General features: G+C 43.3%; 1 protein-coding gene and 1 pseudogene across 2 annotated transcripts in view; one reads left to right on the top strand and one right to left on the bottom strand.

The window, feature by feature from the left end:
* PGBD5 (piggyBac transposable element derived 5) overlaps positions 1-12520 on the top strand; it is a 97619-nt gene that overhangs the window by 12286 nt on the left and 72813 nt on the right. The window lies entirely within an intron of this gene.
* Positions 3248-3732, bottom strand: LOC118544984 (small ribosomal subunit protein uS8 pseudogene; annotated as a pseudogene).

Below are 12520 nucleotides of genomic sequence, written 5' to 3'. Positions count from 1 at the left end.
GGAATTGCTGCTCAGATGCCTTTGTTTTTATCAAATGCATTTATTGTTATGGCCTTAGAGGTTTTTCACAGTTAATTTAGTGATGAGGTAAATCTTACTGATTTTCTGGTCTTGGCGCTCCCGTATTTTCCTGGAATAAATCCAAGTTGGTCTCAGGATATGTCCCTTTGGTAGATGGCTGACTTCTGTTATTTGCTAACATGAGTTCAGTTTCTGTAACTAATCTGTCATAAGCCAGATTCGTTAATAGTTTCTCCTCTCATCCCTCACAGGTTTGGGTATTAATATTATGCTTTATAAAATGAATTGGCTTATTATTTTTTAATTGCCTGTTGCCATTTAACAGTAGAATGATGGGTTATTCAGCTGCAAACCTGTCTGGTCTTGGTATTTCTGAATTTTCCACTTCTTGAATCATTTTGATGATTTTGTTTTTCTAGGAAATCATCATTTCTTCTAGGTTATCAAATTGGTTAACATAAAATGCCTCGCAGTTTAATGATTCTTTTATTTGCTTTTATATTATGCATTTGCTTTTATATCTCTGTTCCCAATGCTTCTCTGTTTTGCATCTCTCTCTCTTTCTCCCCTACTCCCTGAAACCCCCCCTCTCCTCCTCCTTCCCCTCTCTACTGCTCCTTCCCCTCTCTCCCCACATGCCCCCCACATTTTCCCTCTCTCTTATCCTTAATAGGACATGTGAAGTCTTTTATTATTAGTCTTTTCAAAGAAACACTTTTGAGTTTATTTGTCCCTCTTATATTTTTTATTAGTTTTAAATTTTATCTGTATTATAATTACTTCCTTTCTTTTGATTTATTGAACTGTCCTTTTCTGATGGGTTTAAATGAGTACAAAGTTTCTTTTATTAAAAAAAAGGTTTGAAATTGAAAGCAGTTGACACTAAAATCTCCTTAGAGTATAACTTCTGGTGTCTTCTGTAAGTTTTGGTATGAAAAAAATCTCCTTTCCATTGCTTTCAAGATTTTCTTCAGTACTTTTTTTGATTTCTTCTTTGATCAAAGAGTATATTTCTTCATTTCTATGTAGTTACAATTTTTTGTTACCTAGTTATTTAATTCTGATTTTACTGGATTGTGATCAAAGAACTGTCCTTTAAATCTTTAATTTGGAAGGCTTGTAAAGGTTTTCTTTGTTGCCAAGTATGCAATTAATCTTTACAAATGCGGCATTTCATAGGTGTAAGAAAAAAATGTATGTTTTTTGAGGGAAGTAAGGGTGTCTTTCTGTTTTCTGTGTATCCTTGTTTTTCCCTCTCTAGTAGACATTCCCATTTGAAGAGCTAAAATTTTACCATGTTCTTGCATTTTGAGAGTCTTTAGGTATCATATTGTTAGATGTATACCTACTTATACCTTTTATATCTTCTCTCCAAACTGTGTCTGTAATAATGTCCCTCTTCATCTTAGTACCTATAGCCTTAGATCCAGCTTGTCTGCTACTAATTTTGCCATTCCTGCTTCCTTTTTTGCCTGGTATCTCCTCGCCTGGTACATTTTTTTCAAACCCTTTTGCCATTTTAAGTACGTTTCTTGAACAGCATGGGTATGTAACCCCCCGGATAGGCACTTTAATTTAGTTGGAGAATTCAGTCTGTATACATTTAAAGTAATGATAAACAGGCATGATTTTTTATTCCTCCCATCCTGTTTTATTTTGCTTTTTTCTCTTCCCCATTTTTGATGTTTTTAATCAAGTTCATTCTTTTTCTACTTGATAAATATAGAAGTTCTTTGCATCTTTTGGATAACAGCTTAATTGAGATATAATTCACATGCCATACCACTCACCCGTCTAATGTATACAGTTTAATGGCTGTTACTCTAGTTAACTATACTAAACCATTAGCACATTTTCATCATCCCCAAAAGAAACCTTTAGCCATCACCCCCAGCCCTAGGCAACCATTAATCTACTTTCGGTCTCCATAGATTTATCTATTTTAGAAATTCCATATAAATTAAATTATGCAATATGTGGTCTCTTGTGACTGGCTTCTCTCAATTAGCAGAATGTTTTCAAGGCTCATCTGTGTTGTTGCACATATCAAAATTCTATTCCTTTTTAAGGCTGAATAATATTCCATTGACTGGATAGATCACATTTTATTTATCTGTTCATCAGTTGATGAACATTTGGGTTGTTCTTGCCTTTTGGCTATTATGAATAAACCCCAAACCTTCATGTATAAGTTTTTGTGTGGACATAGTTTTCATTTTTCTTGGGTATGTACATAGGAGTGATATTGGTGTGTCATATGGTAACTCTGTGTTCAACATTTTGAGGAACCACTAAACTGTTTCTAATGTGGTTGCACCATTTTACAAGCCCACCAGCAATGTACAGCAGTTCCAAATTCTTCACATCCCTGCCAACACTTGTTTTGGGTTTTTTTTTTTTTTTTTTTTTTAAAGATTTTATTTATTTATTTGACAGAGTGAGACACAGCGAGAGAGGGAACACAAGCAGGGGGAGTGGGAGAGGGAGAAGCAGGCTTCCCGCCGAACAGGGAGCCCGATGTGGGACCCGATCCCAGGACCCTGGGACCATGACCTGAGCCGAAGGCAGACGCTTAACGACTGAGCCACCCAGGCACCCGGGTTTTTTTTTATAGTAGCCATCCACATGGATGGGAGGTGGTATCTCGTTGTGGTTTTGATTTGCATTTCCCTAATGACTAGTGATGTTGAGCATATTTTCATGTGCTTATTGGCCATATATATATACTTGTATATTGGAGAAATGTGTATTCAAGTCCTTTGCCCATTTCTTAAATTGGGTTGTCTTTTTATTTGTGTTGTAAGAATTCTTTATACAGTCTGGATATGTGTTCCTTATATATGATTTGCAAATATTTTCTCCCATTTAGTGGCTTGTCTTTTGACTTTGTCAGTGGGGTCCTTGGAAGCACAAAACTTGGACATTTTGATGAAGTCCCATTAATTAATTAATTTATTTATTTTAATTGCTTGTACTTTGGTGTCATAGCTGAGGAGCTGTTGACAAGTTCAAGACCACTAATATTTATGCCTACGTTTTCTTCTAAGAACTTTATCATTTTAATTCTTACATTTATGTCTTTGATGCATTTTGAGTTATTTTCTCTGTATGGTGTAAGGTAGGGCTCCAGTTTCATTCATTTGCATGTGAATGTTGAGTTGTCTCAGCACCACTTGTTGAAAATACTGTTCTTTTCCCATTTAATTGTTTGGCACCCTTGTCGGATATCAATTGACTGTAATTTATTTTCCTTTTTTTTTTTTTTTTTGGTCCATTGAGGCATTTTATTTGCACGTATGTATTACATTTCTAGAAAGGAATCCCAGGATTTTCCCTCCTGTGTGTTTTCGTCTTGCTTCTTCATGGTCCAAGATGCCAGCTGAGGTTGTCAGTACAGTGAAACCAGACTGGGGGGACGGGAGCAGGTTATTCTGCCATTTTTCTGAATCTTTCAGTTGTACGTCAAATCTGGGGCTGATCACTCCACACTTGTTTAACCTGCCCATGAGGTTCACAACAATTTTCCCAGCTCTGTGATCATCAATAATTTCAAATTGCCAGTGTAATCATGCTTCAGCATCACAGTGAGAAGCTGGGCAATGACTTTGGTGCACGGCCTAATAAGAACCTGGCATTTGCCTCTCTTTTCAGCATTGTTAATGCTCTTGAGAGCATCTGCCAGGACATTCATGCACACCATTATGGCCGCACAGAAAGATGGCAGAAAAAACTGTTTTCCCTTTTAATAATATTTTGTCTCATTCTCCTTCCCTCTCTCATAATTGAATGCATATTTCTCCACCATCGTTTGAAAACAACATACTGTTCTCCCAACTATTTTCTTTTTCTTTCTTTCTTTTTTTTTTTTTTAAAGATTTTATTTATTTATTAGTCAGCGAGAGAGGGAACGCAAGCAGGGGTAGTGGGAGAGGGAGAAGCAAGCTCCCCGCTGAGCAGGGAACCCGATGTGGGGCTCGATCCCAGGACCCCAGGATCATGACCTGAGCCGAAGGCAGACGCTTAATGACTGAGCCACCCAGGCGCCCCTCTCCCAACTGTTTTCCCCAGGACAGAACAAGACCTTTTGTATCAAGAATCCTTATTTCACTTTTATTATACACAATCATAAAGATTTATTACTATCCTTTTATTTTACACATGCACACGCACGAAGCACCAAATACAGATTTTGTCTAAATGTCTAAATGACTAAATGTTTGCTTAAGACTGAAGCCAGTTGTAGGGTGAACTTCTAGGATAAAGATACAATGTCTGAAGTTTTTGTTCTTTAAAAAAAGCCTTTGTATTTTATTAAACATTTTAGGTGTCAGAATTCAGAAGGTTGACAGTATAGTACGGGAATAATAATTTCTCTGGCTGCTATTGGCTGTTCTGTAACCACGGTCACTTTGCTGCCCATTTGAGAAATGAGATGTTTACTTCCAGTTGGGGTTACGGAGGGACAAGGTGTTTTTGGCTCTCCTGCCAACGTAGGGACTTCTGTTAGTGGTGTCTCCACCTTTTTCCTTAATAGTAGTTCTGGAGGGTGAAGACTTCCCTCCCTCTCCCAGACTCGAGGATTTGACCAGTACGTGGGATGTTGTGATTTCATTGACATAGTCCCACGAACTAAACCCTGGTTTATTGCTCACAAACGTTCTCTAAATATTTTCAGGAGTAAACGTCAGAGGTTGCCCTCACTTTAATTTTCAATTTCTGGTATTTCTGACTGTAGTTGTTACTTCCTGCAGTCACTTGAGGAAAAACTAGGAATGTGGCATTGAAATAGTGTGTTTTTCGGGACGCCTGGGTGGCTCAGTCGTTAAGCGTCTGCCTTCGGCTCAGGTCATGATCCCAGGGTCCTGGGATCGAGCCCCACATCGGGCTCCCGGCTCAGCGGGGAGTCTGCTTCTCCCTCTCCCTATGCTGCTCCCCCTGCTTGTGCTCTCTCTCAGACAAATAAATAAATAAAAATCTTTAAAAAAAAAAAAAGAAAGAAATAGTGTGTTTTTCTTTCAAGATAACGAAATCATTTCTTAATTTCTCTATGCATCTCAGATTTTGGTATACGAACATGGATTTTGGTGTCTACCCTGAGGAGACGATACATACCATGTAAGGAACACTTGTATTCTCATGACATGTCAGCTTGGTTACTCAGAATTCTCTGGGCCCGACAGAAAGGCAGAAACACGGATGAATTCCTCATTACTCCAGCAGGCTGTCAGCCCTCAAAGGCCTTCTGGATGTGTTTGTGCATCCAGGTGTCTGCCGTACAAGATACAGAAAGAGCACATTAGTTCAGGGGGAGAATTTTTCAGTAACACATTTTCCAAGAGCAACATTGTAACCAGGATTCACAGTTTGGGTGGCTCTTGACAATTTTTCATCTTCCGACAACTGAAAGTGATAGTCTACAGTAATGGTTTTAACATGCGTTTTGAGTGTAGCATTATTTTCCGTAGACTTAAAACTACAAGGAATTGTCTTCCTAAAGGGCATTCTTGTAAGGCCTGTTATTTTCCAGCTTGATTAATGAAAGCAAAATTTTTCTGTAATGCTTTCTTCCTACTCTATATATTAGTTTTCAGGGCTGGATTGAAAGTGATTTATTGTGGATGGTGTTACACATGATTGTGGAATTTTTTTCTGCTCCTGGATTTTTAAGGTGACAGAGTTGACTTTCTGATTTTAATTTATCTTCACTAGATGAAGAATTCCAAATAGGACTTTTTCTTGAAATACTCATAGCCTGGGGGCGCCTGGGTGGCTCATTCAGTTAAGCGTCTGCCTTTGGCTCAGGTTACGATTTCAGGGTCCTGGGATTGAGCCCCGAGTTGGGTTCCCTGCTCAGTGGGGAGTCTGCTTCTCCTGCTCTCTTGCTGTTTCTCACTCTCTCTCAAGCAAATAAATATTAAAAATCTTTAAAAAAGATATGCATAGCCTGAATTAAGTGACTATCACATTAAATTTTTTAGGGCTATTTGCTTTAGTATGATGAAAGCTAATACATGAAGTAATTCTACAAAGATTATAGTTATGATATAATTCAAACTCTGTTACTCTGCCTTGTGTCATTACTTAAATTTTCTGTCAGTTCTAACTTCTTAAACTATTCTTTTTTTTTTTTTTTTTTTTAAAGATTTTATTTATTCATTTGACAGAGATAGATACAGCGAGAGTGGGAACACAGGCAGGGGGAGTGGAAGAGGGAGAAGCAGGCTTCCCGCTGAGCAGGGAGCCTGATGCGGGGCTCGATCCCAGGACCCTGGGATCATGACCTGAGCCGAAGGCAGACGCTTAATGTCTGAGCCACCCAGATGCCCCTGTCAGTTCTAACTTCTGACGTTTTAATTATAATATGTCTTGGTGTGGATCTCTTTGGGGTTCATCTTTTTTGGAACTCTCTAGACTTCCTGAATCTGGACGTCTGTTTCCTTCCTGAGGGTAGGGAAGTGTTTAGCTATTATTTATTCAAATAAGTTTTCTGTCCCCTTTTCTCTCTCTTTTCCTTCTAGGACCCCTGTAATGTGAATGTTATTCCATTTGATGTTGTCCCATTGGTCTCTCAACCTGTCTTCACTTTTTAAGATTATTTTTCCTTTTTGCTGCTCTGTGGATGAGTTCCACTGCCCTGTGTTCCAGGTCACTGATCCTTCCTTCTGCCTCATCTAGTCTGCTGTTGAACATTTTAGTGTATTTTTCAGTTGACTTATTTTATTCTTCGGTTTGTGACTTTTTTTTTTTTTAAGATTTTTTATTTATTTATTTGATAGAAGCACAAGTAGGCAGAGAGGCAGGCAGAGGGAGAGGGAGAAGCAGGCTCCCCGCTGAGCAGGGAGCCCGATGTGGGACTCGATCCCAGGACCCTGGGATCATGACCTGAGCCGAAGGCAGCCGCTTAACCGACTGAGCCACGCAGGCGCCCCCGGTTTGTGACTTCTATTCGGTACTTTTTATATTTTCTGCCTCCTTATTGAAGTTCTCACTGTGTTCCTGTGTTTATCCTTTCTTTTTTTTTTTTTATAGGTTTATTTTTTTTAAAAGATTTTTTTTTTTATATATTAGAGAGAATGAGAGAGAGAACACGAGAGGGGGGAGGGTCAGAGGGAGAAGCAGGTTCCCTGCTGAGCCCGGAGCCCGATGCAGGGCTCGATCTTGGAACTCCAGGATCATGACCTGAGCCGAAGGCAGTCGCTTAAGCAACTGAGCCACCCAGGCACCCCTAGGTTTATTTATTTTAGAGATGAGAGAGAGCAAGTGAGTATGAGTCGGGGAAGGGGCAGAGGGAGAGGGAGAGAAGCAGACTCCCCGCTGAGCATGGAGCCCCAATGCAGGGTTGATCTCATGACCCTGAGATCACAACCTGAGCTGAAATCAAGAGTTGGACGCTTAACTTAGCCACCCAGGGGCCCCATGTTCATCCATTCTTCTGATTTCAGTGAGCATCTTTATGACCGTTGAACTCTTTATCAGGGAAATTACTCATTTTAGTTTTATTAAGGTTTTTTTCTGGGTTTTTTTCTTGTTTTTTGTTTGGAACATATTCCTCTGTTTCCTTATTTGCTTGGCTGTTTTCATGTCTTAGGCAAAACAGCTCTTCTCCTAATCTTGAAGGAGCGGGCTTCTGTAGGAGATGAATCTAATGGGTCAGCTTTGCCCGAGCTCTTGGTTGTCTAGTGAACCTTTGTGATTGCCTAAGCAAGCCATTTTGTACTTGAGAGGTCTCAGTTGTTGAGCGTCGGGCAGGACCCGCTAGTGTTCCAAAGTTGGGGGGGGGGATCTCAGCTCTAATTTCAGGCTGATTAGAACCTCAGACCATAGCTCCTAAAGTAAGGAAATACAGACAGTCCCAGGGGACTGCAGTTATGAACCCTGCTGGCTTCCAGACTAGGCAGGCAACCTGGAGGTTTACAAAGCAGGAGCTTCTCCCTGAGGAGTGAGGGGTTTGTGCCCCAGAGCAGGCACCCCATCCCTTGGGACCTGCAAACAGACCCTGGGCAGCAGTTGCAAAAATCAGGGCTCCGGATGAATGTATCAGCTCCTTTCTGGGAGGTACTGGTGAGCTATAGCAAGGCTACAGAGAGTGCAAAGATGGTGTCTCCTGGCCTGTGTTCCCTGGGAGCACTTTCATAGCCTCTAGACATGTGGCAAACCTGAAGTCTGCCTCTCAGGCTGAAGCTCTAGGGCAAGTCAATAGGCTTTTTTGCACAGGAGGTCTGGGGGTGTGTTTCAGTCGGCTGTCTGTGCAGTGCCCTGGGTTTGGTAGCCTGCCAAGAGCTGTCTCTCGGACTGTTTCAGTCTGCTGGCAATCAGGAATATAAGCCCCCACCCGCCACCAGAGCCAGGCCATCAAGGAGAGTCCCCTGTGTGGTCCGTGCTCGCTCGCTGGCTTTAGTGAAGCAGCTGGAGAGTGCAGGGGTGGGCACGCCCCCCACTTCGGCCGGGCAGCGAGAGATTGCAAGAACCGCGTGCACCCCTGGTTTAGCAGGGCCGAGGGAGATTGCAAGTTCTACAGCCGCCTGCGCGAACAGCACCAGCAAGGCAGAAGGACGGTGCAGAAACGGTGCCCACCAGTGCCCCCATCCAGGAGAGAGTCCCAACAGGCCCCTGCCCCTCGGGCAGACTCTTTAAGATTAGCAAACAGATCTTTGTCACGGGGCACCAGGGTGGCTTGGTTGGTTGGGTGTCCGACTCTTGATTTCCGCTCAGGTAGTGATCTCAGGGTCGTTTGATCGAGTCCCGCATCAGGCTCTGCACTCAGCATGGAGTCTGCTTGTCCCTCCCCCTCTGCTCTTCCCCCGGCTTGCACGCGTACATGCTCTGTCTCAAATAAAAATCTTAAAAAAAAAAAAAAAAAAAAAAACCAGATCTTTTTTACAAATAATCTAGACACTTTCCAAACTGCTGCTTTTGCCCTGGTCCCCAGGATGAGCGGGTCTGTGCACAAGCCCTTCAAGAGTGCAGTCTCTGTTCTCTTCTTTGGGTCTCCTAGACTTAAGCCCTGTTGTTTTTCAAAGCCAGGCATTTTGGGGACTCATCTCTCTGGTGCAAGTCCCAAGGGTTGGGGTGCTTGCTGTGGGGCACACACCCCTGGCCCCCCAGGGAGAAGCTCTGGCTTTGTGAGAGCCCTCCTGATTGTGGGTTACTGCACTGGGGTGGGGTTTTGGGCAAGACCACGCCTCTGCCTCTCCTACCCACCTCCATGTGGTCTTTTCTCCGCTGTTGTGGAAGAGCTGTTCAGCTAGTTTTCAAGTCTTTTTCAAGGGAGTTTTTTTATACCTATCTGTAGATCCAGAGTGTCTGTGGGAGGAGGTGAGTTCGTGGTCCTCCTGTGTTTCCATCTTGGACCGCCTACAACTGTCAGTTCTAAAAGGAAAGATATTCTTTCTTAAGTTATCTGAACAACATACTCTTAATATTTGTAATATTTGGACTCACTGTCATTCTGTTTCTCATTTTAAGTATTTGAAAGCTCTTCATCTTTCTGTGTGTAAAATTATCAGCTCTTCCAATCTTTATTGCAACATTTTACCCTTCCTATAAAAATTACACATTTATATTTTAGCTTCTGGGACTTCAACATGGAAAGTACATAAGGTTCTATTTCCAGGCTGAGTTACACCTAGAATGCTGAATTGAATGTGAAAGTGAATGCTCAGGTATTCATAACAAATCTGAATTACAGGTCTTGTGCATATCACTGAGAGAGTGATGCTGCTTAGGCATGGTGGGAATCTACGCGCTCAGATGCCAGTGATCAGTCATCAATTCAGGGGTGTCAGAAATAACACTGAGGTAGGCATCCCCCATTCAGCCTTGCCAAGGCCAATGTTGGGTCATCGGCCATGAGTTTTCTCTCCACAGAATCTTGGTTTTGGTCTTTTTGTAGAGCCTTTTTTTTCTTATTTTTCTCTGCTGTGGTGTGAGGTGCCTAGTAGTAGATGCTCTGAATTCTTTTCTTCAAATATCTTCTTTTTCTGGATAGCAGAATGAGATCTTACATGGGGGAGCTGTTCTCACGTTCTGTGGAGCACAGAGCTGTCTCAGCATCCAGGGCTGATCCCACAGCGTCACTGCGCCGTCCACAGCCTGTCTGTGTCCATTTCCATCTCGGGTCCCAGTTCATTCTGCCGGAGGGGTTGTCTTTTCCCTCCCCCTTTCTCCTTAGGTTCAGAAATGTTACTAGCATTTGCCTCTGTGTGTCTTTTCTTATCGCTTCTGTCCAGAGCTGGTCCCCTTTGTTGCCCCCCCCTTCATCTGTCCTTTTTCTCAGTCTCAGGATGCAGCCTTAGAGTCTCATATCTGCTCCTTTAAGATTTCCATCTCTTCACACTGGTAATCTCTGCTTTGTGCTTTCTTGGACTTGATTTTCTGAGTCAGTGCTTCAGGAATCATGTGTGACTACCTTCACCTTCTCTTTGTGTGAAGAGGTTAGTTGGAAGTTCATGGTCTTTCTGGTTTTCTTTTGTTTTTGTTTTTTTTATTTACAGGAAATCTTTTTTTCCCTGTGTGTTACAATTGAATCTCTTTGAGTACTATTATTATTACTTAATTAAAATTGAAATGGTCCATAGCTCTCTCTTCTTGGGTGTGTGATCTGTTTCTTCTGAGCCATCCTACTCTCTGCCGTGAGACCCTTGGAAGGGGGCTTATCTTTCTTTGGGGGCCCAGGGGGCTGGGGCCGGTGGAGTAGAAAGCAGCCGTCCCTGTGTCCTCAGCTGACAGCTGCAGCACCCTCCTGCCCCCCTGCCCCACGCATTCTCTGAGGCTCAGGGGCAGGAAGCACTGCCTCTTCTTGCAGTTGTTTCTCTGCCTCGGGAGCCTGGGGATCCGGGCAGAGCACGCAGGCCAGCGCTGACCTTCCTGCTGGGTCCACAGGTGTCTTCCGGCCTCCTGCTCCGGGCGCTCCAGGGCCGGTCCCTCCAGCTCGAGGCAGAAAAAGCCTGCAGTGCTTCCTGCCTGGAGCCGCCGCCTGTGCACCCAGGCACCTGCGGTTCTAAGTGCTGGACCAGCAGAGTCGGGGCGGGAGTGGGGAGCAGGCCATGCTAGGGTCACCATCTTCTTTCAAGGAGAAATGTGAAAGACGTGATCTCGAGGAAAAGAATGAAGGTTTATTGGGCGGCGCGTCACTGAAATGCCTTTATTTCACACTTAAATAAGTATTGTTGTCCCCATTATACCAGTGAAGCAGCCTGGGAGATTAAGTGATTGACCCAGTAAGGCATAGTGGTGGAACCAGGGGGTGAACCCGCTGTGCTTTTTCTGCTCCCCCCATCTCTTTGTGAGAGGAGAGGCCAGGAGGTGCCTGGCCTGCAGGAAGCGCTTAAGGTTAGTTTTTGCTGCTAGGTGGCACTCTGCCGTCCTCGCCGTTACAAGCCTGTGCGTGCTTTGGGGAAAATGCTGGAGTGATGGATTTCTTTCCAACGGGATTTATGTCCAGAGCTTCCATTATTCAAACTTTTTAACAAGGACTTGGTCTGGTAGTTGCTTGGATGAATACAAGAAGCCACTGAGGGCAGAAGTCGCCCCGAAGAACCTTATTCTTGAATACCAGGTTCAGTGACCATGTAAGCAGATGCCTGAAGCTGCCATTGGCAGGGGCTTGCATGAGTTCTGCTTAGGCTGAATATTACATAATTGAGGCATATTAAAATGTTGCTCTTGCTATCACAAAAGGCTTTGGGTTTCGTCTTTTAGGATAGCTTGACCTATTTTCCTCACTGTCTACCTAGAGATTAAAAGAGCAGATCCTGAGAGCCAAGAGGAGGCGGGCACAGTTTTCTGGTGCGGGCTCAGCCAGGTTCCGAGACTTTGCCCGGCCCATGTCAGCATCTGTCAAAGAGCTTAGCCGGTGCCAGATCTGAGGAGACCTGGACCGTTTCTGACGTAATGTTGGGTTAAGTTTGAGAGTATGAAGAACAACAGACTTGAGTCAAAATTCCTTAGTCTCCTTTGAGTCCAGCCAAATCGTTGAATTCTCCGACTTTCCAGTCTCTACTGATTTCGCTTGGCAAAGTAACCTAACCTGAGCCTCAGTTTTCTAATCTGTAAAAGGGGGAAGAGTAGCTACCTCACTGCCTTTTTGGAAGGGATCGCATGTTTGTAAAGCATGTGTAATATCAAGCCCATAGCAAATCCTCCGTGAATGTGAGTCCCTGTCCCTCCCCTCTGTCTGCTGCTTGAACCCTTCTGGGCTTTTCTTAAGGGTAAAGAGGAGAGATACTGGGCCATGTAAACAGTTTGTGTGGGGCTTGCTTGGTCCGTGAGCGCCCCAGGCTCACTCCCTTTGAGGTGATTACTCATGTATTTATGTGAATGTTGATGTTGCTTAGAATCAATTCTCAGGGAATCTGTTGCTCATGAGGTTTGGTTATAGAATATGATTAGTAATGGTTGGCATTGATCATTCCTTTTTTCCAGGAAAGACTGGGGAAATCTGAGAAATCAGAGGTTTTAGCTGGACCCAAAGGCAGATCCCCCCATCAGCGATCAGCCA

The sequence above is a fragment of the Halichoerus grypus genome, chromosome 7, assembly GCF_964656455.1.
Source record: "Halichoerus grypus chromosome 7, mHalGry1.hap1.1, whole genome shotgun sequence".
Classification (NCBI taxonomy): Eukaryota; Metazoa; Chordata; class Mammalia; order Carnivora; family Phocidae; genus Halichoerus; species Halichoerus grypus.
Note: the sequence above shows the minus strand (reverse complement) of the source record. Positions and strands in the feature narration are given on the sequence as shown.